The 25,963-nt window shown below is 45.7% G+C and overlaps 1 long non-coding RNA gene across 1 annotated transcript in view; it reads right to left on the bottom strand.

Moving 5' to 3' along the window:
* LOC144690147 (uncharacterized) overlaps nt 1–25,466 on the bottom strand; it is a 162,754-nt gene extending 137,288 nt beyond the window's left edge. Inside the window, exon 1 of the long non-coding RNA XR_013578767.1 lies at nt 25,297–25,466. This is a non-coding gene — a long non-coding RNA (uncharacterized LOC144690147). The remainder of the gene's footprint in view (nt 1–25,296) is intronic.
* Between the last annotated feature and the right edge of the window lie 497 nt (nt 25,467–25,963).

Here is a 25,963-nt window from a genome sequence, read left to right on the forward strand (position 1 = left end):
ATGGACTGCTTCAGTATCTGAGGAGTCACGAATGGTGCTGAACATTGTGCAATCATCAGCAAACATCCCCACTTCTGACCTTATGATGGAAGGAAGATCATTGATGAAGCAGCTGAAGATGGTTGAGCCTAGGACACTACCCTGAGGAACTCCTGCAGTGATGTCCTGGAGTTGAGATGATTGACCTCCAACAACCACAACCATCTTTCTTTGTGCTAGGTATGAGTCTAATCAGTGTAGAGTTTTCCCCTGATTCCCATTGACTCCAGTTTTGCCAGGGCTCCTTGATGCCACACTCAGTCAAATGCTGCCTTGGTGTCAAGGACCGTCACTCTCATGTCACCTCTGGAGTTCAGCTCTTTTTTCCATGCTTGAACCAAGGCTGTAATGAGGTTAGGAGTTGATCCCTTGGTTTGGTGTTCATGGTAGATTGAGGGATATGCCAGGCCATGAGGTTATGGATTGTGGTTGGGTACAATTCTGCCACTGCTGATGGCCCAGAACGCCTCATGGATGCCCAGTCTTGTGCTGCTATATCTGTTCGAAATCTATCCCGTTTAGCGTGGTGGTAGTGCCACATAACATGATGGAGAGTATCCTCAATGTGAAGGTGGGACTTCATCTCCACAAGGACTGTGTGGTGGTCACTCCTACTGAAACTGTCATGGACAGATGCATTTTCAGCAGGCAGATTGGTGAGAAAGAGGTCAAGTATGTTTTTCCCTCTTGTTGGTTCCCTCATCATCTGCAGCAGACCCAGTCTAGCAGCTATGTCTTTTAGGACACGGCCAGCTCTGTCTGTAGTGGTGCTACGGAGCCACTCTTGGTGATGGACATTGAAGTCCCCCACCCAGAGTACATTCTGTGCCCTTGCCGCCCTCAGTGCTTCCTCCAAGTGGTTTTCAACATGGAGCAGCACTGGTTCATCAGCTGAGGGGGGCGGTACGTGATGATCAGTAGGAGATTTCTCAGGTCTCTTACTTGAAACAGTTAACTTAATTTACAGAGCTCTTGAAGAAGCTACACGCTTGAACAATGCCCATGACTAGAAACCTCCGCCCCTAAGATTACCTGCGCTTAGGCCTGATTCATCAGTACAATCACATGGCCCCTAAAACAGTAGCAAAGGTTTTACCTACAATCACTACAATCCTCCCCACTTTAATTTTTTTACATTTATTTACAAGAATATCTTAATCCAGAACATATGCATATAAACACGATTATAGATTAAGTCTCTGAGGTGGTTTTCTAATTCAGTTAGAGCAATGTAGCTTTACAACTTGAGATTCCCCCACTGGATTGACATGATCGGGAACTGCAGCATCAGGGACATCCTTAGACAATGGCAGCTCAGAATTATTAAATTCAACAGAGACATCAGGTACGTCTATTCTAGGTTGATCTGTCATCTCAGGGATTAAAGGTTCAACATCAATTACAAGTAGAATAACTGATTGTTGGAATGACTCTCTACTCCGTAGATGATCCACATGTTTTCGAACAATCCAGTTTTCCACGTCCACTTGGTATGACAAAGGTCCAGTTTCAGAGACAATTATACCAGGAACCCAACTAGGTCCATTTCCAAAATTTCACATGAAAACTCTCTCCCACAGTAAATTTTTGAGTTTCACTATGAATATCATGATTCACTGTCTGACTACTCTGATTCTTCTCTACCTTCCCCTCTAAGTTTGGAAACACCAGACTCAACCTTGTACAAAGGTGGCATTTCATCAGTAATTCAAACAGTGTTGAACCTGTCGGTGCATGAGGAGTCATGCGATAGTTCAGAAGAAATCATGAAATTCGAGTTTCTAACGTTCCTTTGGATAACTTCTTCATTCCTGCTTTAAAAGTTTGCTAACCTATTGGATGAGGGATGATATGGCGCTATTTCAATATGTTTAACTCTATTTAAACTCATGAATCTCTGGAATTCCATACTAGTGAAGGCAGTACAATTATCCAAAACAATGACTTCTGGTGGGTCATTTATACTAAAACATTGGTGCTGCTTTTCAATAGTTGCTCACAATATTGGTGATCTAGTCTCATACACATCCAACCACTTAGAATGTGGTGCATGAGCAATAAAAACATGGTACCTAAAAATGGACTTACACAGTCTATATGTCATCTGACCCAGGGTTGACCAGGCCACACCCATGGGTGCAGTGGAGCTGAAACGAGCAACTTCTGTTGTTGCTGACACTGGAGACAGTGTTTAACCATTTTTTTCTATATCACTGTCTATGCCTGGCCACCAGATATAGCTTCACGTAAGCATCTTCAACTTCGAAATGTCTGGATGCGCACTGTGAAGCTCTGTCAAGGGTGGTTCTATTCCTTGCGAAGGGACACTGGCTCTTGATCCCCACAACAATAAACTTGGTGTACCAGACAGGTTTCTTACTTAAAAGAGTTAACTTTATTTACAGGGCTCTGGAAGAAGCTACATGATTCAACCAGGTCCATGACTGGAAAGCTCCACCCCATCTGCCATGGATCCCAGGTCCCCAGAGCATTACCCTGGGTCTCTGGATTACTAGCCTGGTCTAGTACCACTATGCCACTGCCTTCCCCTAACAATATACAATGCTTTAAAATGCCTATCCAATCCTCCCAGCTCAGCTTCTGGTAGCTTCTGTGGTGTCTGTTTATCTTTCCCTGAGTCCATGCCTGGGCTTAACCAATCAAGCATAGTGAGCATCAATAATAAACAGTCTCAGATAATTAAAGACAGAACAATTTAATAATTGAACACTACAGCGCCTTCAGACAGCTCAGTAAAAATTAAAATTTAGGGATGGAGAGAAAACCTCATTGGGGGATTGGTGGGATCATGGATACTGCCCTTCATGCCCATGACCCCCTCCTTGGCCCACAGAGACCCCAGCTCCAAAGGCAACCCCCCTCCCCCACCAGGCTGCCATAGGGAGATTTTTTTCCATGAAGCTGGTGACCTCCCCACATGCTGGAGGGCTACCCCGCAGTTGGAAAAGTGTAAAATTAAATGTAAAAACAGACCTGTAAAACTTTTCTTAATAGGACCTTTAATTATGCAAATCGGCTGCCCACATCTATGGAACGGGCAGTCAATCCGCTTCACAGCCTGCCACTGAGAAACCTCCCCAGCGGTAAGACTACATTGGGGAGCCATCCTGAAGGGGTTCCCGTATTGTATCAGCACTCACCACCCACCCCAACCTCTGTGTCCACCACCTGGGGGCCAGAAAAGTTCAGCCCTGGACACCAGAAGTGGAAATGTTGCATTTTTCGCTGTAAAATCCACTCCTTATCTGTATTGTAAATTAACGATCAAATTGACAGATTCCCATATTCTGGACCACAAGAGTAGGTGTACACAAATAAAGCTGTGGCGAATAAAAACAAGAGAGAGAGAGAGAGAGAGGAGAAATGATAGAAATATTTTTACATTATTGCTATAAATATATCAAATCTGTTTTGGAATCGAAAACATTCTTACTGCCATTGTTGAAGGAAAAGTATGGTAACCTGATTAAGTAAAGAGATTAACTGGCAGGTTAAAATATCAGGGTATACAACTAACAAAAAGCATAGCACAATGAAGCTGATGGAAGAATGGAGAGGATGTTGCCTCCATAGAAAGAACATGATGCAAGTGCTTTGGCTGATATAGCTGAGACAGTCCACATTAACAGCAAGGACAGTAAAAGGCAGGAATTTTTGCTATTCATTGTAGACCTCCAGGACATGAGTAAATGTATTTTTGCAGAATGTATGTAAAACAGAGCAAAATGTTAAACATAGAGGATCTCACTTATCCAGATGGGAAAACTGTATGAAGAAATGAAAGGAGAGTGCATGGCCCTGACATTCTACCATTCTCCTGCACTGTGGCAGAACCCTTAGAGAAACAAGAATACAGGCATCTCCAGCTGTTTATGCCATTTCTATTTGTGTACTGATGATCTCCCACCACAGTTACTCCAGGAGATTGGTGGACCCTCATGGAAATTCAGGACACGTGTTTCTAGAGATTGTGCATGATTGGTTCCATATATTGAACACAATGTTCAGTGAGTATTTTGAAGTCTTTAATAATAAAACTAGTCTGGTACATAAGTTTCCCCTCTATAAAAGCCCTCAGCAGTTTAAAGGGGCACTACAGTAATAATTGCAGTGGAATAAAGTATGAATGTAAAGCACCAACTATTATCAGTAGTCATGGCAACGGCACATCTACTGTTAGATGGGGTTGTAGACATTTTCTTAGACACAAATGTGCCAGAGGAGAGAGGCACTATTTCCTCAGCTGGTTATCAAATGGTCAGAAGAAAGGATCAAGATGTCTGACAGGAGGTAGTGATGTCCTTATAAACTGGCTGCAGTGTTGTAAGTTCAATGGTCTTACCAAGTGTACCAAGGTAGGAGATCCCCCTAATTAATGGAATGTGAGATTTGCATTCTATGAGTATTTTCATATGATGGCTTGCTGTGATTATCCGTCATTTACTTGGATACAATTTACAACAGCTCCCTTTCCCACTGACCAAAAATAACTTTAGGTATTGGCGGTGCGGGTGAGCTATAGAAGAGTCTCCTGGACAAACAGGGAGGCTTTGCATCATGGCCACAACTTTCCTGTCCACTTCCATTCTATCAGTATTTTGTTTCATTTCTTGTTGAAACCCTTCATTATCCTCACTACACCTCCCAAACTTCTACCCCCTATTACTCCTCTCCTTATTATACTTTTGTATATTGGGCACCCCCCACCAACCTCACCCCCCCACCCCACATCATGTCCAGGCCCTTTCAACTGAACCATGGAGATGTTTGAGGCCAGGTAAAGATGGGCCCATGGTTTAGTGATGTCTCCCTGCAAACTCACCTCCAGGCTGTCAGGGAATGGTGGAAGGTGCTCTTTCCCACAGATGGCAACAAAAGACCCTTCCACATGACCAAGGTGGCCTGGATGGGAGGTCACAAAGGAGGTGAGCAACTGTGGGGTCCTTCGAAGGTCCTAGGTCCAGTGCAAAATGGATCAATGACCTTCTTTGATCTGCCAAAATAAGTGACACAATTGCATGTTACCAAAGGGTCTCTCATGGGGTCATCAAGTGATGTACCTTTGTGAATGGTCAGCTAGGCTAATTGGGGAATGCGTAAGCTGCCTCAGTACTGCATGCAGATGAGGCCAAAGCGTGTAACATTTTGACTTTTGTGAGCACTTGGATTGAATGCACCACTGATGGGTCAGTATGTGTATGGGGATGTTTGCAGGAAAGTGGGTTAGGTGTCACTTGACATGGCACTAAATTTGCAGGTTGTCATGCAGGAGAAGCATAATTCGAGGGTGAGGGCAAAGACCGGAGCTGGAATGCCTGACCTTAAGGTGCTCACCCGTGAATGAGGAACATTCATTCAGATTGCAGGGGAGGTGGGCAGACAAGCCATCACAGATGACAAGACTGGAATATCCAGGCAAAAGCGTGAGAATGCATCCAACCTGGTGCTGGCATCAGGGATCTCCCTTTCAAGGATTCAGGGAGGTGCCATTGTGCACACAGAGATGGAGGAGGAGTGCCTATGTGCTACCCTGAGGCTTCTTCTCCAGGCGCCCTAGGTGAGCGGCCTCTCCTCATCCCCTCTGCCATCAGCTCCATTGCCTCCAGTAGGCGAGGCTAAGGAGGATGCCCCTGCACCAGCTCAAGGGACTCCCAGTATGCTGGAGCCCTCAAGGCCTCGGACCTCCAGAGGACAGCCTCCATGATCATCAAAGGCAACTGGGCAGCACACTGAGCAGATAGGCTTCACCTCAACTGCTGATTTGGGGTTGCACATAGGCATATTATGAGACCACAAAGTTGGTATGGATGGTGTAAAATAGTTTAATTTGTCACATGTGTACATTATATTGGTTTCACTTTATTCATCTGTGCACCTCCCCTCTTCACTCTTGAACCTCCCACCATCACCCTTTCCTTCACTGTTGCTCGGTCAAAATCCTGAAACTCCTTCCCTAACAGCACTGTGGGTGTACCTATACCACATGGACTGCAGTGGTTTGAGAAGGCAGCTCACCACCACCTTCTCAAGGGCATTAAGGATGGGCAATAAATGCTGGCCTAGCCAGCGACACGCATCTCATGAACAAATAAATAAAAAGAAAACCCTTGACCCTATGGCAGTGACAGTGGACATGCAATCTCTCCCTCTTGACCCTACCCTCCTCACCAAAGACATTCCTCCTCTGATCTTAGATTCACCCCCCGCCACCATCTTTGATATGTCCTTATAATCCCTTGACTCGTCCTCTGAGACCTTCCATTATCCCTACCTCCGACCGGACCTGCCCTCGTACCACATCGACCTCCCCCTGATGGTTGTGGGTTTTCGCCATGACAGACAGCTTCCTCACTTTGACACCCAGGGCCCGACATTGGACACTATAGAACCTGCCCTTTAGGCCTATCATTTGCATTTCCTGACTCCCTCCACAAACCTGTCCACCCTCCCCCTCCGCCCCGACCCGCACTGACCACACCCAAGACACTAGGTCCTTCCTGTTGCTCACTTCCACTTACCAGATCCCACCCGCTGCCCTTCTTAGAAGCTCTCACTCCCCTCCATGGCCCAAACCAACCACGCCCCTTCCTTGAAACCCTCCGACCCAACTATCCCCTCACCCCAGAATCGTGCTTGCTCCTTCTGACCCTCTATCCAAGCTGCCAGTCTCCTGCACTCCTTGCCTGTGTCACAGGTTTCCACAAAAACTGCTCCCCTCAGCTCCAAATGGATAAACCTGACTGGGTTACACCACTTTTACATGACTGTGAAATTGGTGCCATGAGTTTCCCGTGCGCTACTGACTTAATCTCGAAGGAACAGCTTAATTTGAAAACGTTTTAAGATAATGATTATTCGCGAATGCAAATATATTAAAAATAGGACCTTGCCATTGGATGGCGTGAGGCTTGACTCATCACTGCAGCGCCACTGACTTCATCTCTACATCTCAACCCATTGTCAAGAAACTGAAATTGCAACTCCCACCTAATTACGTACCTTCCCTCCCCCCCACCCCTCGCTTTCCATGCTTCCCTCTCTTACGGACCCCATTAAATTCCACCCAGAGTCTCGAGGAAGCAGGTAATAGAGAAGTCGCAGAGTCTGGCCCCAGTTCAGGATTAGTCCCAAGCACATGCACCTCCCACCCCGACATCCTCCCCATCATATCATATTCATTCACTTACTAAAACTGACATAAACAGTGAAGACATCTCCGCGTCACTTGTTCACTGGAGCCCAAGGTGACATTGCAGGAAATATATTCCACTTCTGCACTCCTTGTACATTTCAAGGCTACATATCACAAAATTGTGCATTTCAGCCTATGCGTCTCCATTCATTATGATCATGTGTAATTTTGCACTATGCACACACTACATGCATCAAGCGCACAAAAGTGGGAATTATATCTCCAAAGCATTGATGTAATGTATGTTCCTCTTTTCTTTCTATAGGATTGCCACATGAAGATGTTAAGGACCAATGGCCTGCAGGAAGTTGCTTCTCACAGCATGCTGTGTGCACCCCTGAACCTAAACCTGCAAAACCCTAGCGCTAATACATCGAACAACAGTGAGCTTCATGCACTGTGATGATTCACTGAGCACTCATAAGCAGGAGGAGGTGGCCATGGCTCAGGAGTAGCAGGTATTTATGCCCTAAGTTTAACTCATATCTATCCTCAGTTGATGAGGACAAGAATCCAGAACTTGGAGGCCTGCTTTTAAAAGACAGATGCTTTCTGAACTTTGGAGATTGCTGCATCTTTTACCACACAGAGACTAATGAAAAGGAGCCCATAACTATGATTCGAATATATTCAAGGATGAGTTAGTCAGATTTATGATCTAGAAGGAAGTCAAGTGTTGTGGGGGTGCTGTCAGGAAAGTGGAATTAAAGCCACAATCAAATCAGCCATGATCTTATTAAATGGGAAAGCAGGCTCGAGAGGTTGAATAGCCTATTCCTGCTCCTATGCCTTATAATTGTATGATACTGATAGTTCCAGAAACTACCACAACACTGGCTTATTGTCACATAAGATAAGCTCAGAAACTAAAGTAAAGGACAGTAACTTCAAGGCAGCTTCCATGCTGAACACCAGTTCTGGACAAGAAAATACCTGATCCTTTTGGAGCTATCACTCATAGAACTTCCCCTTGGCTCCCTCACTGGGGGGAACCAGTGTAACTCTGTCCTAAGCAGATGGAAAATCACACTAGGCTTCATGTTACTCAGGAGCATCATGAGGCACTATCTTCTTACCATCATGCACTATTTAGGACACGCTAGGGTCTATTTTTAGCTCAAATACTCTCCATCATGTGCGTGATAGGAGGGTAATAGCTGAGAGGCATGGGCAGAGATCAGTTACAGCAGGGAAACTGACATATCTCCAAAGGAAAATCTGCCCATAATGCAGATTTCTGGTGTACACTTGAACTGCCAAATGTAACATCCACACTATTTCCTGTTGCGAACTCCATAAGTGTATTTGTTTGTAATTTGGCTTGTGTGTTGGGTGTCCAGGGTTCCCAAACAATCCTTTAAATGGAAAGAAATTTAAAGGGACAGCCAACAAGTTACATGTAGACTGATTGCTTCAGGCCTTTTATTTTTGACCTATTCAGCAGCTCGTTTCAGCATCGCAAACATTTGTGCCACAGGAGGAGCTTTTAACCTGAAAGAGCGTGTGGGTTTGGGTGCAAGTGGTGTGGGGTTAAATCCAGTAACAACACGAGTCTGTCAAGAAGCCAGCACCAACCTACCGATGTTTGAGGTGGTGGATGGGGTCACAATCATGTGGGCTGCTTTGTCCTGGATGGCATCGAGCTGCACTCATCCAGGCATGTGGAGAATATTCCACTCCTGACTTGTCCCTTATGGTGGACAGGCTTTGGCGAGGCAGGAGTTGAGTCACTTGCCACAGAATTCCCAGCCTCTGACCTACTCTTGTAGCAAAGTATTTATGTGCCTGCTCCAGTTAAGCTTCTGGTCAATGGAGATCACCAGAATGTTGACAGCTGGAGATTTGATGATGACAATGCTATTGAATGTTAAGGGGAGATGGTTATATTTGACCTTTTTTGGAAATATTCATTACCTGGGACTTGTGTGACAGGAATGTTACTTGCTATTCTTTAGCCCAAACTGACAAGTTGTCCAGGTTTTGCTGCTTAAGGGCACAGGCTGCTTCAGTGTCTGAAGAATTGTGAATATAATTGAACACCATGCAACCGTTAGTGAACATACCCAATTCAGACCTTATGATGGAGGAAGATCATTGGTGAAGCAACTGAAGATGGTTGGGCCTAGGACACAACTCTGAGGAACTCCTGCAGCGATGTCCAGGGTCTGGGATGATTGGCCTCCAACAACCCAAAACCTCTGTGATAGGTTTGACTCTAGCTAATGGAGAGTGTTCCCCTAATTCCCTTTGACTTCGAATTTACTAGGGCTCCTTGATGCCGCACTTAGTCAAATGCTACCTTGATGTCAAGTGTTGTTACTCTCATTTCACCTCTGGAATTAAGCTCGTGTCCGGCCCATATCCCGCGCATCCTCCCTCACGCCTTCTCCTCCTTCCCAGAAACATGATAGGGTCCCCCTTGTCCTCACTTATCACCCCACCAGCCTCCGCATTCAAAGGATCATCCTCCGCCATTTCCGCCAACTCCAGCATGATGCCACCACCAAACACATCTTCCCTTCACCCCCCTTGACGGCATTCCGTAGGGATCGTTCCCTCCGGGACACCCTGGTCCACTCCTCCATCACCCCCTACTCCTCAACCCCCACTTATGGCACCTCCCCATGCCCACGCAGAAGATGCAACACCTGCCCCTTCACTTCCTCTCTCCTCACCGTCCAAGGGCCCAAACACTCCTTTCAAGTGAAGCAGCATTTCACTTGCATTTCCCCTAACTTAGTCTACTGCATTCGTTGCTCCCAATGCGGTCTCCTCTACATTGGAGAGACCAAACGCAAACTGGGCGACCGTTTTGCGGAACACCTGCGGTCTGTCCGCAAGAAAGACCCAAACCTCCCTGTCGCTTGCCATTTTAACACTCCACCCTGTTCTCTTGCCCACATGTCTGTCCTTGGCTTGCTGCATTGTTCCAGTGAAGCCCAACGCAAACTGGAGGAACAGCACCTCATCTTCCGACTAGGCACTTTACAGCCTTCTGGGCTGAATATTGAATTCAACAACTTTAGATCTTAAACTCCCCCTCCCCCCATCCCCACCCCGTTTCTTTTCCCCCCCCCACCCGCCTTTTTTTTCAATAATTTATATAGATTCTTCTTTCCCCACCTATTTCCATTATTTTTAAATCTAAAACTAAAACCTTTAGTCTTTCCACCCCACCCCCACTAGAGCTGTACTTTGAATATCCTGTCTTGCATTCTTAATTAGCACTTTTCTCAGACAAAGACCACGACCTTCAACACCTCTTTGACCCTTTTGTCTCTGACATCTTTTGATTATCTGCTCACACCACACCCTCAATGTGTCTCTTCCCCCCCACCCACCTTAAACCAATTTATATTTCTCCCTTGTTGAAACTATGCTTCAGTTCTGCTGAAGGGCCATGAGGGCTCGAAACGTTGACTGATTTCTTCTCCACCGATGCTGCCAGACTTGCTGAGTTTTTCCAGGTAATTCTGTTTTTATTTTGTTTTGGATTTCCAGCATCCGCAGTAGCTTTTAGCTTTTTGTTTTTATCTTTAATCCATGTTTGGACTAAGGCTGCAAAGCGGCCTGGAGCCAACTGTTCCTGGCAGAGCCCAAACTGAGTATCGGTGAGCAGTTTATTGATGAGTAAGTACCACTTGACAGCACCATTGAAGACAACTTACATCACTTTACTGATGATTGAGAGTAGACTGATGGGTAGCAATTTACCTGATTAGATTTATCCTGCTTTTGGTGGACAGACTTAACTGGGCAATTTTCCACTTGGTCGGGTCAATGCCAGTGTTGTAGCTGTACTGGAACAGCTTGTCTAGGGATGCGGCTAGTTCTGGAGCACAAGTCTTAGCGCTACCATCAGAATATTAGCAGGGTCCATTTCTTTTTCTGTATCCAATGCGCTCAGCTGTTTCTTGATATCACATGAAGTGGATTGAATTGGCTGAAGACTGGCATCTGATGCTGGGAACCTCAGGATTAGACCAGGATGATGCTGCATTTCAGGCTGAAGATGGTTGTAAAAGCCTCAGCCTTGTCTTTTGTACTCATGTTCTGGGCTCCCCCATCACTGAAGATGGAAATATTCGTGAAGCCTCCTCCTCCCATCAGTTATTTAATTGTCCACCACTACTCACAACTGGATGTGACAAGAACTTGACCTGACCTGGTGTAGTGGGATTGATTCGCTCTGCCCACATCATGCTGCTTCCGCTATTTAGTAAACATGTGTTGTAGCTTCGCCAGTTGGCACCTAATTTCTAGGTATGCTTGGTGCTGCTTCTGGAATGCTCTTATATACTCCTAATTGAACCAGGGTTGGCCCCCTCGCTCCATGGTAATGGTAATTTGAGGAAGATGTCAGTCGATGGAATTGTGATGGATGACAGTTGTGCTATTGCTGATAGCCCACAGTGCCTCATGGAAGCCCAGTTTTGAGCTGTTAGATCCTTTCTGAATCTGTCCCAGTTAGCACAGTGGTAGAGCCACACAGCCCAATGGAGGCTGTCCTCAGTGTGAAGACAATGCAACTCCACAATGGCCTTACAGTGGTCACTCATACCAACACTGTCATGCACAGATGCACCTGTAACAGGGGATGAAATCAAGTAGGTTTTTCCCTCTTGTTGGTTCTCTTGCCACCTGCCACAAGCCCAATGGGACTTGACAGGCTCAGCCAGCAGGGGTGCTACTGAGCAACTCTTGGTAATGATCAGTGAAGTCCTTCACCCAGAGTACATTTTGTCTGCTTGCTACCCCCAGTGCTTCTTCCAAATGCTGTTCAACATGGAGGAGTACTGATTCATCTGCTAAGGGAGGACAGTAGGTAATAATCAACAGATGGTTTCCCTGCCCATATCTGAGAAAAAGTTTGGAGACAGCCACCAGGTGTGGAGGTGGGCTGTTTGAAAGGCCCACTTGGTGCTGTGGGTCTTCATCCCAGTTATAATAAAAATAAAAAGCCCTCCAGCCCTCACCCCTTACACCACCTTACCCCCACATACTCCTCATGCTCCAGCCATGCCTCCTCATGCCCTCCACCCATCCCCCACAGCTCTTTAAGTCCCCCCCACACCAAGCTATGCTCCCCAAAAAGCTCCTATGGCCCCTCATGCCTGTTAAGCCAAGGTATGCCCCCCACCCAACCCCTACAGCTCCTCATGACCCCCGTGCCAAGCTATGGCACTTCCACGCCCAATCACCTTAAATGGGCTGAGTTGGCTGCAGAGTCTTCACGCTGAGGACAGCCTCCATTGGGCTGTGTGGCTCTACCACTGTGCTAACTGGGATAGATTCAGAAAGGACCTAACAGCTCAAAACTGGGCATCCATGAGGCACTGTGGGCTATCAGCAATAGCACAACTGTCATCCATCACAATTCCATCGACTGACATCTTCCTCAAATTACCATTACCATGGAGCGAGGGGGCCAACCCTGGTTCAATTCGGAGTGTATAAGAGCATTCCAGATGCAGCACAGGCTTGTAAAAGTATGGCGTTGTTTGGTGCTGACGTACTGGGTTGGGTTCTCATTTATTGATTGTTAGGAAAGAAGACAGTACCATTGGCTTGAAGAGGCATCGATGCCTTGGATGCCTAGAAGAAGGTACTCTGGATCAAAGCCTCCCTGGTGTCCCTGCCTCCATGAAGGTTCCTGTCCTCTGCCTTGACATCTTCACCCTGCTCCTCCCCAGGCTCTTCCTCTGAGCCATCACTTGAGTCAGCCTCCATGGCTTGTGGAGCTGCCTCACTTTCCTCAGCCTCCAGTGGGTCCCCTGTTGCCAGAGCCAAGTTGTACAGGGCGCAGCATGTGACGACTATGAGGGAGACATGGTCTGTAGGAAACTGCAATGCTCTCCCTGATTGGTCCAGGCATCTGAAGCACATCTTCAGCAGCCCGATGGTCCTCTCCACCACCGCCCTTGTGGAGGCATGATTCCTGTTGTATCTCTCCTCGGCCTCAGCTCTTGGGTTAAGGAGCGGGGTCGTCAGCCACCTCTTCAAGGGGTAACCCTTGTCTCCCAGGATCAATCCATCCACTCATGCAGGACCCATGAACAGCCTTGGTACCTGTGAGTGCTGCAAGATGTAAGCATTGTGTGAGCTCCTGGGGTAACAAACAGAAACTTGGAGAATCTGTGTCCTGTGGTCACAGACGATCTGAACATTCATAGAGTGGATCCCCTTTCTGTTTACGAGAGCTCTCAGCTCACCTGCTGGCACATTGATGGCCACGTGAGTGCAATCTATTACACCCTGGACCTGGGGGAACCCAGCCATTGCAGCAAAGCCTCGTGCCCTCTCCGCTTGGCTCGCCTCGTCTGTCCGGAAGTGGATGAACATGTGGAACGTGTCTAAAGATAGCATCAGTCACGAGCTTGACGCAACTGTGCACAGCTGATAGAGAAACACCACCCAGATATCCCACTGAGCCCTGAAAAGAAATGGAGGCATAGAAGCTGAGGGCCATTGTGACCTCTAAAGCCACCAGCATGGGGTGTCCACCCACGCAGTTGGAGGCGATTTCCAGACCTATCATGTGATATATTGCTGTCACTGTATCCCTGGAGAGGTGGAGCTTCCTGCAGCACTGGCCCTCAGACATCTGGAGGTAGTTGGAGTGCTGCCTGAACACTCTGGCCACTGGGTAATGGCATCTTCAGTGTGCCCTCCTGCCTTGGCCTCCCTACTGGCTCTGCACCAACCAAGCCCATGCCTCTCCTCTTCAAGGTCTGTCCCTGGGCTGCTGTCCATGCCCACCTGGCCTCCTTTCCCTCTTGTTCAGAGGAGGTTCCACCAGCGGAATACACTATACCCATTAGATGGGATGCAAAGGAGCAGTGCCTTGAAAATGAAGGAGCGCTGTGCTGCAATACTCAGGGGAACCTTCCAGGGAAGATGAGGACCTGAGATGCTGAAAGGCAGGCTGGACAATCAAATGAGTTGTAATTGCACAGCAACGAACTGGCAATGACAGAGAAAGTGCTGCTGCTCCGGGGTCTTTTATCCCATGTGTGGATGAGGAAATGATCAAAACGTAATTTCTGCCCACTTGTTTTGCCCGTGCCGGGAGCTAAAAATCACATGGTGTTGTCGGGTGGCCGAGTTGTATTATTCATGATAGCGTTAAACTGCAGACACTTCTTGAGTGGAAACATTAAGTTTATTTACAATATACTCAGCAGCAACTACATGTGTGCTTTCAACTCCAACTCTATCTCTACACTGATTCTGAAGTAGCCCATGATACTCTCTTATTGGTTACTAAAGATCATGTGATCTTGCCTAACAAGTATTATTCTTAAAGGTACATTACACACTAAATAAAACCATAATTACTATATTCCTCCCCCTTTGACTCGGCTATACATATTATATTTACAAGTACATAATTTTCAAGACCACATAATATTTACACTGGGTAAGGAATTTACAAGTTCAGTCTTTCAGGTGGTTTCCTGGTACGTGTGGAACGTCTCAGCTCCACAATTTCAGATTCTTTGTCAGGAACCTCCTTTTCTGGAATTGCCTGAGCATCAGGTGCTTTGATGGGCACTTGCAGTTCTGTATCCTCAACTCTTACAGGAACATCAGACATGTCAGTCCTGGGTTGAGTATCCTCAACAGGAAACGCAGATCCGGTCATGGTCACCAGTGGAACCAAATCTTGGTGATTTGTCTCTCTCTTCCTCAAATGGTCCACATGTTTACGGATGATCCAACCTTCCACCCTCCACGTGGCAAGTTAGAGGTCCAGTCACCACACTTATTTCACCTTTGGTCCTCCCACAAAACTTTTCACGTATACCGGCTCTCCCACGGTATATTTCCTCTCGCGACTATGCCAGTCATGTCTAGTTTTCTGTCTTCCCTGGCTCCATTCCACCTTCCCCTCGAAATCTGGCATTATTAAGCTCAATCTTGTCCTGAGATGGTGTTTCAACAATAACTCCGCAGGTGTGACACCTGTTGTTGTGTGAGGGGGAGTTCTGTAATGAAAAAGAAAGCGTGCTAGCTTTGTTGCCAAGGAATCACCAGTTAGCTTTTCATGCCTGCCTTGAATGTTTGACCTGCCCTTTCAGCCAGTCCTTTTGAGGGAGGGTGGTACGGTGCAGTTTTTACATAAGTGACATTGTTGAGGCTGATAAACCATTGAAGCTCAGCACTCGTAAATGCCGTGCCATTGTGGGAAATGACAACTTCTGGTAGTCCGTGAATGGCAAAACTCTGATGTAGTTTCTCAATTGTAGCGCCCGACGTTGGTGACTTTACCTCATATCTGTCCGAACATTTGGAATGGTCATCGACAATGAGCAGAAACATTGTTCCCAGGAAAGGTCCAATGTAGTCAATGTGTAACTGCACCCAGGCTACCTGGCCACTCCCATGGGTGTAACGAAACTGTCACTGGCAACTTTTGCAGTTGCTGATATTACACACAGTGCTTTACTAAACTCTCTATTTCGCCATCCATTCCAGGCTACCATAAATAGCTACGTTCTATGGTCTTCATTCGGGAAATTCTTGGATGAGCACTGTTTAGTTCAATTAAAAGTGGCTCCCTTCCCTTTGGAGGGACTATCACTCATGTTCCCCACAATAAGATGCCATTTCATGTCTTCTGTTGAAGTACAGTTTCATTTCGTCAGATACGGGCTCCTGGGACCAACCATGTAGCACTTGTTCTTGTACTTGAGATAGGATTGGGTCCTGACTTGTCCAGTCCCTGATCTGTCGAACACAAACCGGTGAGGAATCTAAGAAAGTTAACAGTAAAACAAGTTCCTGTGGCACTGGGACGTGCTCATCATTCTCTTGTAAAGGCAAACGACTAAGAACATCAGTGTTTGCGATCTGCCAGGCCTATATACAAAATGTATTCGTATGCTGCCAGAATTAAGACCCATCGTTATATTCTTGCTGAGGCTATGGGTGGTATACCCATGTCCTCACTAAACAATCCCAGCAATGGTCTGTGGCCTGAAATAATTGTAAAATGGCGGCCATGTACATACTGGTGAAATTTCTTGACATCAAAGATGATGGACAGGCCTTCTTTCCCTATCTGCAAGTATCCTTTTCCCGCTGTGCTAAGCATTCTTGATACGTAACCTATTGGCTGTTCCGTGCCATCATCCATCCAATGAGAGAGCACTGCTCCCACTCCATAGGGAGATGCATCACATATCAGCACCAAGTCTTTCGCCTGGTCATAATGCACTAATAGATTGGATGAGGGCAACAGTTATTTCACCCTTATGAAAGCTTCTTTCTGGGGCACCTCGCAAGACCAATGTTGGTTCTTTTTGGCCTGAATTTTTCAGGTGGCGGGAGGGCTCGGCGGGAGCAGGTGGGGGCGGTCGTGGAGCTGATCGCCGCCCGTGATCAGCTCCGCGTCGCCATTTTACACGCCCAGCATAATATGCGAGCGGTAACGCTCAGCCCTACCTGTGCGGGTGGGGGGAGGAGGGAGTGTCGGCGCCAGCACGAGCTGCCTCAGGGAGATTGAATCGGTATCGAAAAAATTAAATAAATGGGTCAAAAATTTATTTAAACATGTGTCACATGAGATGGGACATGTTTTTATATTTTGGAATTTTTATTTATTTATCTAATAAAAGCTTTAGGAAACCTCATCCCGCTCGTGGATGAAGTTTCCTAAAAAACGCGAAGGCCGCTTGGCCTTTTCGCCTGCCCGCCAACCATAAGGTTGGACGGGCAGCATTAACAATTACTTCAGTTATTTTCTTAATGGCCTTAATAGGCCGTTTGCATATCGGCGAGCATGCAGCTGACTCCGGTGCGCGCCCCCTGAATGAAATATCGCGGGACTGCGCAATGACGTTAGGACGTACGCCCGACGTCATCGCGTAAGTTTTATGCGTCGGCGTGTCGGGCCCGCCCTCGCACACTGACTGAAAAATCCTGCCCTTTGGTAGAGAGTGCAGAGGGGCCAGCACTGTAGACAAATTATGTAAGAATTGCCCATACTAGTTGATCATTCCTAGGAATGATTTGAGCTCTGAGGCGTTCATTGGTGCAGGTGCTTCTCTATGCCTCTCACTTTCTCCTCAACCGGGTGGAGGCCCTGTGAATCTACCCGGTGACTCAAATAGATTACCTCCCTAGCTTGGAACGTGCACTTTTCTTTTTTTAAACACGCTCCAGTTTGCAAGAAATGTTTTAAGACTTCTTCTAAGTTTACCAAATGCTTTTTTTCAGTGAATCCTGTCACCAATACATCGTCTAAATAGACTACAACCTGGGGCAGTCCCTGCAGTAAGCTTTCCATTGTTCTCTGAAAGATGGTACAAGCGGAGGAGACACCGAAAGGCAATTAATACCCTTTGTGGGCCTTCGATTTTTGGAATGGGCTGCCTGTCTAGCTTAGCTACTTTATTAACCATCAGTTAGTCGCCTCCACAAATTTGGATGGTTTGGTCGGGTTTAGGGGCGGGGACTATGGGTGCTGCCCATTCTGAGAACTGAACAGGTTGTATAAAGCCTGTTTTCTCTGGTCTATTCAGTTCAATGTCAACTTTTTCTTGCATGGCATAGGGCACCGGTCTCGCCCTCATGGGTTTGCTTCCAGATCCACATGAATCTTGGCCTACAGGCCATGGATTTTCCCCAGTACATCCTTGAAAATGGTGGCGTACTTTCTAAATAACTCTGGTAGCCCACTTGCTCTCAACTGGAAAATTTCAGCCCATTCTAACTTAATCTCCTTCAACCAATTTTGCCCCAGGAGGCTTGGCCCTTCACCTGATACCACCATCAAGAGTAGCTTTGCCGGTTGGCTTCCATGATGGACAGTTACTCTGTTTATGCCTTTTATTTGAATGTCTTTACCCTTATGTGTTTTTAGCTTGGCAGCTGTTTCTTCTAAACTTAATTGATGTTCACCATTATTCAAATATCTGAAGGTATGGTCCCCAGTTAGTGTAATGGAAGCTCCCGTGTCCACTTCCATTCTAACAGGTTTGCCATTTACGTTCACTGTAACAAATATTGGTTCTGTCTTTCCAACTTTCAGGTTAAACAATGAGTAAATGGTCAGAATTTGTTGTTCCAGGCACTTCTACATTGTAGATTTTATCGGGCTTCTTCTTTTGTTTACAAGCCTCTTGAATCTTTCCTTGCACTGCCTCATTACGTGTCCATTTCAATGACAATAGTAGCATTCGATTTTTAAAAAATGTCAATCACTAAAAGACTGATTGTTTCCACCTCTATTAAAATTATTCTTCGATTTTGCTGCTAAGTTATTTTTCCTAATTCTTTGGCTATTGGGGGCTGTTTCCCGCTTCTTGGCAGAATCTCACTTTTTTGTGCCGCTTTCGGCTGAGGTTTCCTGCCCAGTGTGGAGGACAGTGCCATTTTGCACACCCTGTATTGCTTTCGAATCTCTTACTGTGCTTTCCATGGCCAGCGCTATCTCTAGCGCCTTCTTGAAATCCAGATTCTCTTTGGACAGTAATCTTTCCTGAATAGTGTCCTCATTTATACCACACACTATATGATCTCTGAGCATATTAGAATTGAAGAAGTTATCCCCTCTCAAAATGCCACAAATTGGGAGAATTGATCCTCTTGGAACAGCCACAGATGATTGGTCTCAATACATAGAACGCCACACATTCCTTTTTCAAGTGAACAAGATTATGGGGGAAGAGGCAAACGACCCTCTTGAGTACTTGTGGGAGCAAAACCTACAGTCTAATTCGCAGTTTGGATAATGCCTCCCAGGAACTTATCACAATTAATACCTGCAAAGGGTATTAATTGCCTTTCGTTGTCTCCTCCGCTTGTGCCATCTTTCAGAGAACAATGGAAAGCTTACTGCAGGGACTGCCTCAGATTGTAGCCTATTTAGACAAGGTATTGGTGACAGGATTTACTGAAAAGGAGCATTTGGCAAACTTAGAAGAAGTCTTAAAACATTTCTTGCGAACTGGAGTGCGTTTAAAAAAAGGAAAGGGCACATTCCAAATGAGGGAGGTAATCTATTTGGGTCACCGAGTAGATTCACAGGGCCTCCACCCAGTAAGTAATGTTGTAATGTGTTATATTTTGATAATGGACAATGCACAAAGATACACTCAAGAAGCTGAAGAGCTGAAAGTTATTAAAATTATTATAATGGGAGCCTCAATATCATGTCGACAACCACACACCAACCTTCCCCATGTGTAGAGTTTTCTTTTTTTAACCTATTTTAGTTACCATTTTGTCAGCTTATCCCTTTGCACTAGGTAAAGAGCTGCTGAATAGAGTTAGCTGATTATAGGAGGTCAAGAGGGCTGAACAACTCAGCATTCATTTACTAAATAACAGGTTATTACCTTGTAATATGCCAATAAATTCATGTCAAACTCAACCTGCTCTTAAACATCCACTCTTCCATCTAATTGACCCAGTTTATTGCATACATGCACATGAGATGATATGGAAATAAACACTGACCATTAACAAATGCAAATTGTATTTGTCCAGAGCCCACCATAAGCCTCACTTTTTCAACTGCAAAATACTTTGAACACAAACACATTTGAGGTTACAGCAGTTTGCAGCTTTCAATGTGAACACAGCTACGACTAATTTGTTTCCATAAAACTGGGTCCTCGACCTCCTTCCGTATGTAAGAACCGTGTAATTATGTGGGAACAGTCAATGCTGTCTTGTACCATAAACAGCAAAGGTTAACAGATAGGCTAGATAATGACTGACCGCCACCAACTTTGGGTTAATTGCAGTAATAAGTTCTTATTTGCAATTACACCAATTGTAAACTTTAAACCTTAAAATTACTATTAGACCACTGACCAACAACGATCGAAGCCTCACAGCTCACAGCTTAATGACAGATAATCAGGGGCTACTGACAAAGCACATTTACAAATAGTGATAATGTCACGTTATCACTTCAACTCTAGGCTCCAGAGAACTGACCCTGGAGCCTATGCCAAGTAAATGATTCCTTCCTGACACATAGCTTACAGCTTCAGGATTTGGAGGCATTTTCAAAAGGTCCTTTGAGCTCAAGAAGGTGAGATCCCTGCTAATGATGGCCTTAGACTAGAAGCAGAGCATGCGATGTATCACTGTCAGCTGGACTTAAAGGAATGGGACTGATCGCAGAGACTGCGTTATCTGTCCAACACTATGTTTATCTTCAGTTACCCTTGTACATGTTACACTTCTGATACAAGCTGAGAACAAGATTTGTCTTCCAGAATGTGATGGGTTCACATGTATCTCCCATTTAGATTACAGCATTGGCTCCAGAGGCAGCGTTTTGAGGGGTAGGGTACATGATGACAGAGCCACACAGACCCACAAATAGGGATGTTCCCTTTTTATAGTCATAAAATTAAACCACTACTCATTTTATGTTCAAGAGTGGCTGCACACAAATTATACAGAGATTGATATTCCAACAGATCACTTGAATAGCAAACATTGTGGTTGCGTTAAAAATAAAGTCAGAGGATTACAAGTTTCAGCCCAAAGATGTAAAGCAGCTCAGTGCTGTGAAAACCACCATTTTATTGCATAGGCGGATTGGCTGCACATCTGTATGTAACACCCAATTTTCCAATAATGGAAAAAATAAAGTTATATTAGTCTAACACACAAACATACCCACATCTGCAGCACAGAGGGACCTGGCAAAATCATTCAGTGGGTGTATGTCCTCCAGAATTTGGACAAGTAACAGATGCAAGAAAATCTTGCACAGTGAGTTTGCACAGTAAGCACGTCTGCCTGGAATTGAAAAAATTCAGCCAGGCAGAAGAGTTTAAAGGACTGGGTTTGATTTTCATCTTCACTTCTGAGGTCGTGATCTGGTGCGTGGATCGAACAGCCTTTCTAGAACCTGTCCAATTTGTATTCCAAATTCAGCACTGCTGGTGAAATTTCAGTACATATACCCTCTAAGGCTATTCAGGACTAGGTCAGTCACCTAACCTGAAAAACAACAAGCCAGGATCAATGTTCCTTTACTCTTTTACCACGGCAAATCATTTACTGTTTTCACCCAATTATTCATGCCTCTTTTAGGCGTCACCGCATGTATCATGCTTAGACCATGAAGCAAGCAGGGAATTTATTCCTTGGAATCCTAAATGAGACGTGATCAAGAATGTTAATGGTCTGAAAGGTGGGGGGTGGGAAGGGTTTCCATCAACCTCCTTCTACAACTTTGGAGACAAGCAGATTCCTTTGAGAAATGGCGGACAACTGATTTCACTGTGACTCTGCTGTTTCTGATCATTTCTGTGGTAAAGTGGGGTACCATGTACCTTTAAGAGAATGCAAGCGGACTAACAATGTGACAGTACAGATCAATCACTGTACAGTGTGGGCTACCGGTTAACTGTAGTCTAGAGCTGGAGGTGGTTGTGGGAGCATGCAAGGGTTTAGTGCTCTGCCTTCTGTTGCAATAAACAATCACAGTTTGTTCTTATGCCGGTCTCTCCATTATTGATAGAAAGCATCAATTAACAAGTGTATATGAAGGCGTGCAATTGGAGTTTACTCAACTAGTGAACTCATAGACTCAAGACATAAAAATTTCAGAATTTCCACCCGCCTTTACAAGATAAATGCCATTGGGGGATTAGAGCCGGATGCTGCAGTGGCTGAGTTAAGACTGTGGTATCAAAACAGGTTTGCACGCTGGTGAGTGAGACACATTGACCCACATATTAGTAGGTTGGCTCCCTGGTGGGAGTTTCAGCCAAAGACTGGATCCCCTGAAGAAAACACCAATTTGATTTCTTAAAAATAGATTAGCTCCTTACACCAAGGGCCAGAGAGGTCATGGCTGAAGTCATGGGGGAGATGCCTGGACAATCTCCAACATGGCAGGCAGGCTTCAGAGACTCAAGTCAAATGGGGCAGGCATCACATCCTGTCGAGGTGGTAATGATTGACAGTAGTTTAAGATATGTTCCCTTAAAGATATATGCACATCATATCACGACATAGGTACTGAAGATTATCATTTGTGGTAAGCTGCTCATGCAAATTAGATATCTGCCCACCCACCTGCAAACTCTACTTCTTCTTTAACCAAGCATTTGGTCATTTGTCTGAATATCTTTTACGTGGCTCAAGTCATTTTTTTTAATATGATGCTCCTTGAAGATGCTTGGGATGTTTTGCCACATTAACAGTGCTACATAAATGCAAGTTGTTGTTGTTGTTGAAGATAATGATGGCATCAGTGGCAGAGGAAACCAATAAGTGCAATCCCATCATAACCATCAGGATCACACCCTGTGGAATTCCAGGACTTTAATGTTGAACCTTGTCCACATAACACTGAGGTTTAAAGAGCCCACATAATTATAAATGCATTGAAATAATGCAGAATAATTGGCAGGACACAATTAAGCAGCACATGTTCAATCTTGATGTTGGCTGAGGAGCTACAGCAGATCTTCTGCCACAATTTCAGTGTGTTTCAGTCTGTTAATAGTCTGACTGCTCTTCCTGTTAATGGTCTTCAACCTAATGATCCAGAAGCTGTACCTTTCTATACCTTATCCTCACGAAAATACATACCAGAAAAGGAAATATGAACTGTTTCAAGTTTCCTTGCATATCAAAACCTAGATATATGTTAATTCCTGCATATAAAGATTTCCAGTTAAACTCAACAATACTTTGTACACACATCCAATTAAGAAGAGGGAACAAATATCACAAAAACGATAACAACTGCATCAAATGTACAAATCCCTTAGATGGAACAAAGCAGTTGCTTTTGTTCAAAGGAAAATTCCTCTTCTAAAATCAAGAAAATAAACCAATTTGATCTTTTGATCAGAAACGCAATCTCATTATCATGTAAATGAAGCAACCAACTGAAACGTTTTGCTGCAGCAGAGGACCTCTGGGTTAAGTCTCACAAGTGGACTGCTCTAAAGGCACTAGTCAGGGTTAATGATGCACATGATTGTAACATATATCTGCCTATACCACTCATACAACACATCTGGTAAGGGATCATAATGAAGTTAAGAATTGGATGAAAATATGGTGGTTTTAAATGTCAGTTATATATCACTGTGTGCAATGAATCAGATCTTGTGGTGTAACTATGTCCATTTTAATTCTCAGGTTTACATATGAATGAGATAAGAAAAAAAGCCACTGAGTTAATGACATAATTTGTGGCCTGAAACTTACTGAAACAGTTGTATGGCATTACTTGTTCCATGAGAATTTTTGTAAGTTGTACATTTTGATGGTTTATCTGGTCATAACTAAAAAACATGAAAGTTAGTCAGGCTCGAATTTTCAATATGATTTAGCGTTGCTCTCTTAGGCAATGTTAAACACAGAAAACTGCCAAAGAATGGTGGGATGCCTGCTAAACTGCTCAACACATCTGTCATAAAATGTAAGTCAGTTATGTGGGATCAGTGGATCGCGGGACAATATCCTTACAGATATAACAATAACTGCCATTTATATAGGGCCTTCAACGCGGTAAAACTTCCCAAGGTGTTTCACAAGCGAGTAAGCAAACCAAATTTGACACCGAGCCACATAAGAGAATGTTAGAATAGATAAAGCTGAGTCAAAGGCACAGGGCAGAAACAGCCCAGATTTGCACTAAGTGCGGTAGCGATGTTTTACCTGCCGGCTGCAATGGCGGGTTTCGTGCTGTATCGTCCACTTCCCGCTTCATTAATTAGGCAGCCACAGGAAACACGCCGTTTCGCTGGCGGGTAGCCTCTGAATCGCCCGCCATGCTGTTACCTCACCGTTTCCTCACTGCAGGTGCCATATCTAAACTGCAGCCGCGCACACAGTTCTCAGTACTTGAAACCCAGGACTGCTCCAGCGAAAGGCAAGACGAGCTCAGTGACCCGTCATTGGAATGCTTTTCATAAGCCCGCCGTGATGTCCTCCACCCCTGCTCTGGCCACAGGAGGCTCAGCAATCTCACCACTCCAGCTTGGGAGGCGGTGGCTGTGGTGGTCAGTGCTAACACTGCACACAAGGGCCTGCATTTTCCGGTTGGTGAGTGGGGGGCGGGGCCCGCTCGCCGATGCGTAAAATGATGTGGGTGATGTCGGGCGTGCGTCCCGACGTCGCCCCGCGTCATTTAGATTTTCAGCTCGGCGGGCGCGGGGCCAACTTGGCTGTGCGCCCACCGAACTGTCAACGGCCACTTAAGGACTTTAAAAAACTAATTAAGCTAATTAATGGACCTGCCCATCCAACCTTAAAGTTGGCGGGCAGGCGAAGAGCCCAGGCGGCCTTCAGAAAAAACATGAAACCTCATCCACGGGCCGAATGAGGTTTCATGAGGAATTTAAAATGTTTGTAAAATGTTGAAATGAAAGAAATTGACATCGTCACATGAGGGGACATGTCAGGAATTTTTTTTGTCTTCCAAAAATTTCTACAACTTCCACTGATCTCCCTGAGGCAGCACTTTGCCTCAGGGAGACCTGTGTACTCTTTCGTGCACATGCGCGAAGGAGCACACTCCCGGCTCAGGGAATCCTCCCCCACCGCCCCCCCCCACCCCCCGCCCCCAACGCCTGCACAGGGAGCGCACAGTGCTTCTGAACAAACGTCACGCTGGGCGGGCCTTAATTGGCCCGCCCACGTAAAATGGCAGCGCGCCCCTGACTGGAGGCGCTGATCGGGAACCTGCCCGCCTGCGCCTGCTCCCTCACATGCCCCCTAACGGGGGTAAAATGTTGCCCAAGAGGTTGACCATCCAATGCAGAAAAAGGATGAATGATCTCATCTGTGCCGCCAGAGTAAAGCAACTATCTCATCACTCTAAACTCACACTCACAAGTCCACCGCACATTCACTGGCATCTCACTCACTGCCAGCTCAAAGGAAATCACCACTCACTCTCTCACACATATACCCTCACATCTCCATCTGGCCTCATCTCATCTGGAGACTGCCTCCTCAGCCCCCACCATCTTGAGGCCACTTACACAGATTAGTATGTGCACCCAAACACACCCTGAGATACCCTCCTTCCCCAGTACAGCCCTCACCCTGCAGCCTCTTCCCTTGCCTGAGGCCCTTTCTCCCCCTTCCCCAAGCAAACCCTAGCCCTGCAGCTGTTGAAAAGCCACCCCCGCCTTACGGCTGGTCTGGTCGGTAGAAGCCTGCCAGTGAGACCCTCTAAAAGTGACGTGGTGCTGCCTGCGTAGCCTGGCGATGATGTCCGCAAGTGCTGTCTGAAGCAAAGTAGGCAAACAAACCTCAGTTTGAGTCCTGAGCGAAGTGCAGCTTGCCAGGTGCACATCGCTTATGTACAGTTGTGAAACACGTTGGCGTGAAACCATGCCAACGTGCCCGGATGATCCAGCGTGGGGGGACGATCCAGTCAAGCAGGGCTTATAATGAGATGTTAAAATGTTGAAATAAGGTTCCCAACGTGCAGCGGTGGGAAACGCAGTCTGCCATTGATGGGTGGAGCGGGTGGTTACAAATTGGTTTCACAACAGCAATTTTTGGCCTTCTCACCATATTGTCTGTTCATGCCCGCCATGACACCTGCCGCCAATGGGAAATCCGCCCATAGGTTTTAAGGAGTGCCTTAAAGGAGGAAAGAGAAGTCATGAGGTTGAGGGATTTAAGGTCAAAACTCCAGAACTTAGAGCCTTGGTAACTGAAGGCATGGCCGTCAATGGTGGAGTGACTAAAGTCGGGGATGTG

This window comes from Cetorhinus maximus, chromosome 14 (genome assembly GCF_964194155.1).
Source record: "Cetorhinus maximus chromosome 14, sCetMax3.hap1.1, whole genome shotgun sequence".
Lineage (NCBI taxonomy): Eukaryota > Metazoa > Chordata > Chondrichthyes > Lamniformes > Cetorhinidae > Cetorhinus > Cetorhinus maximus.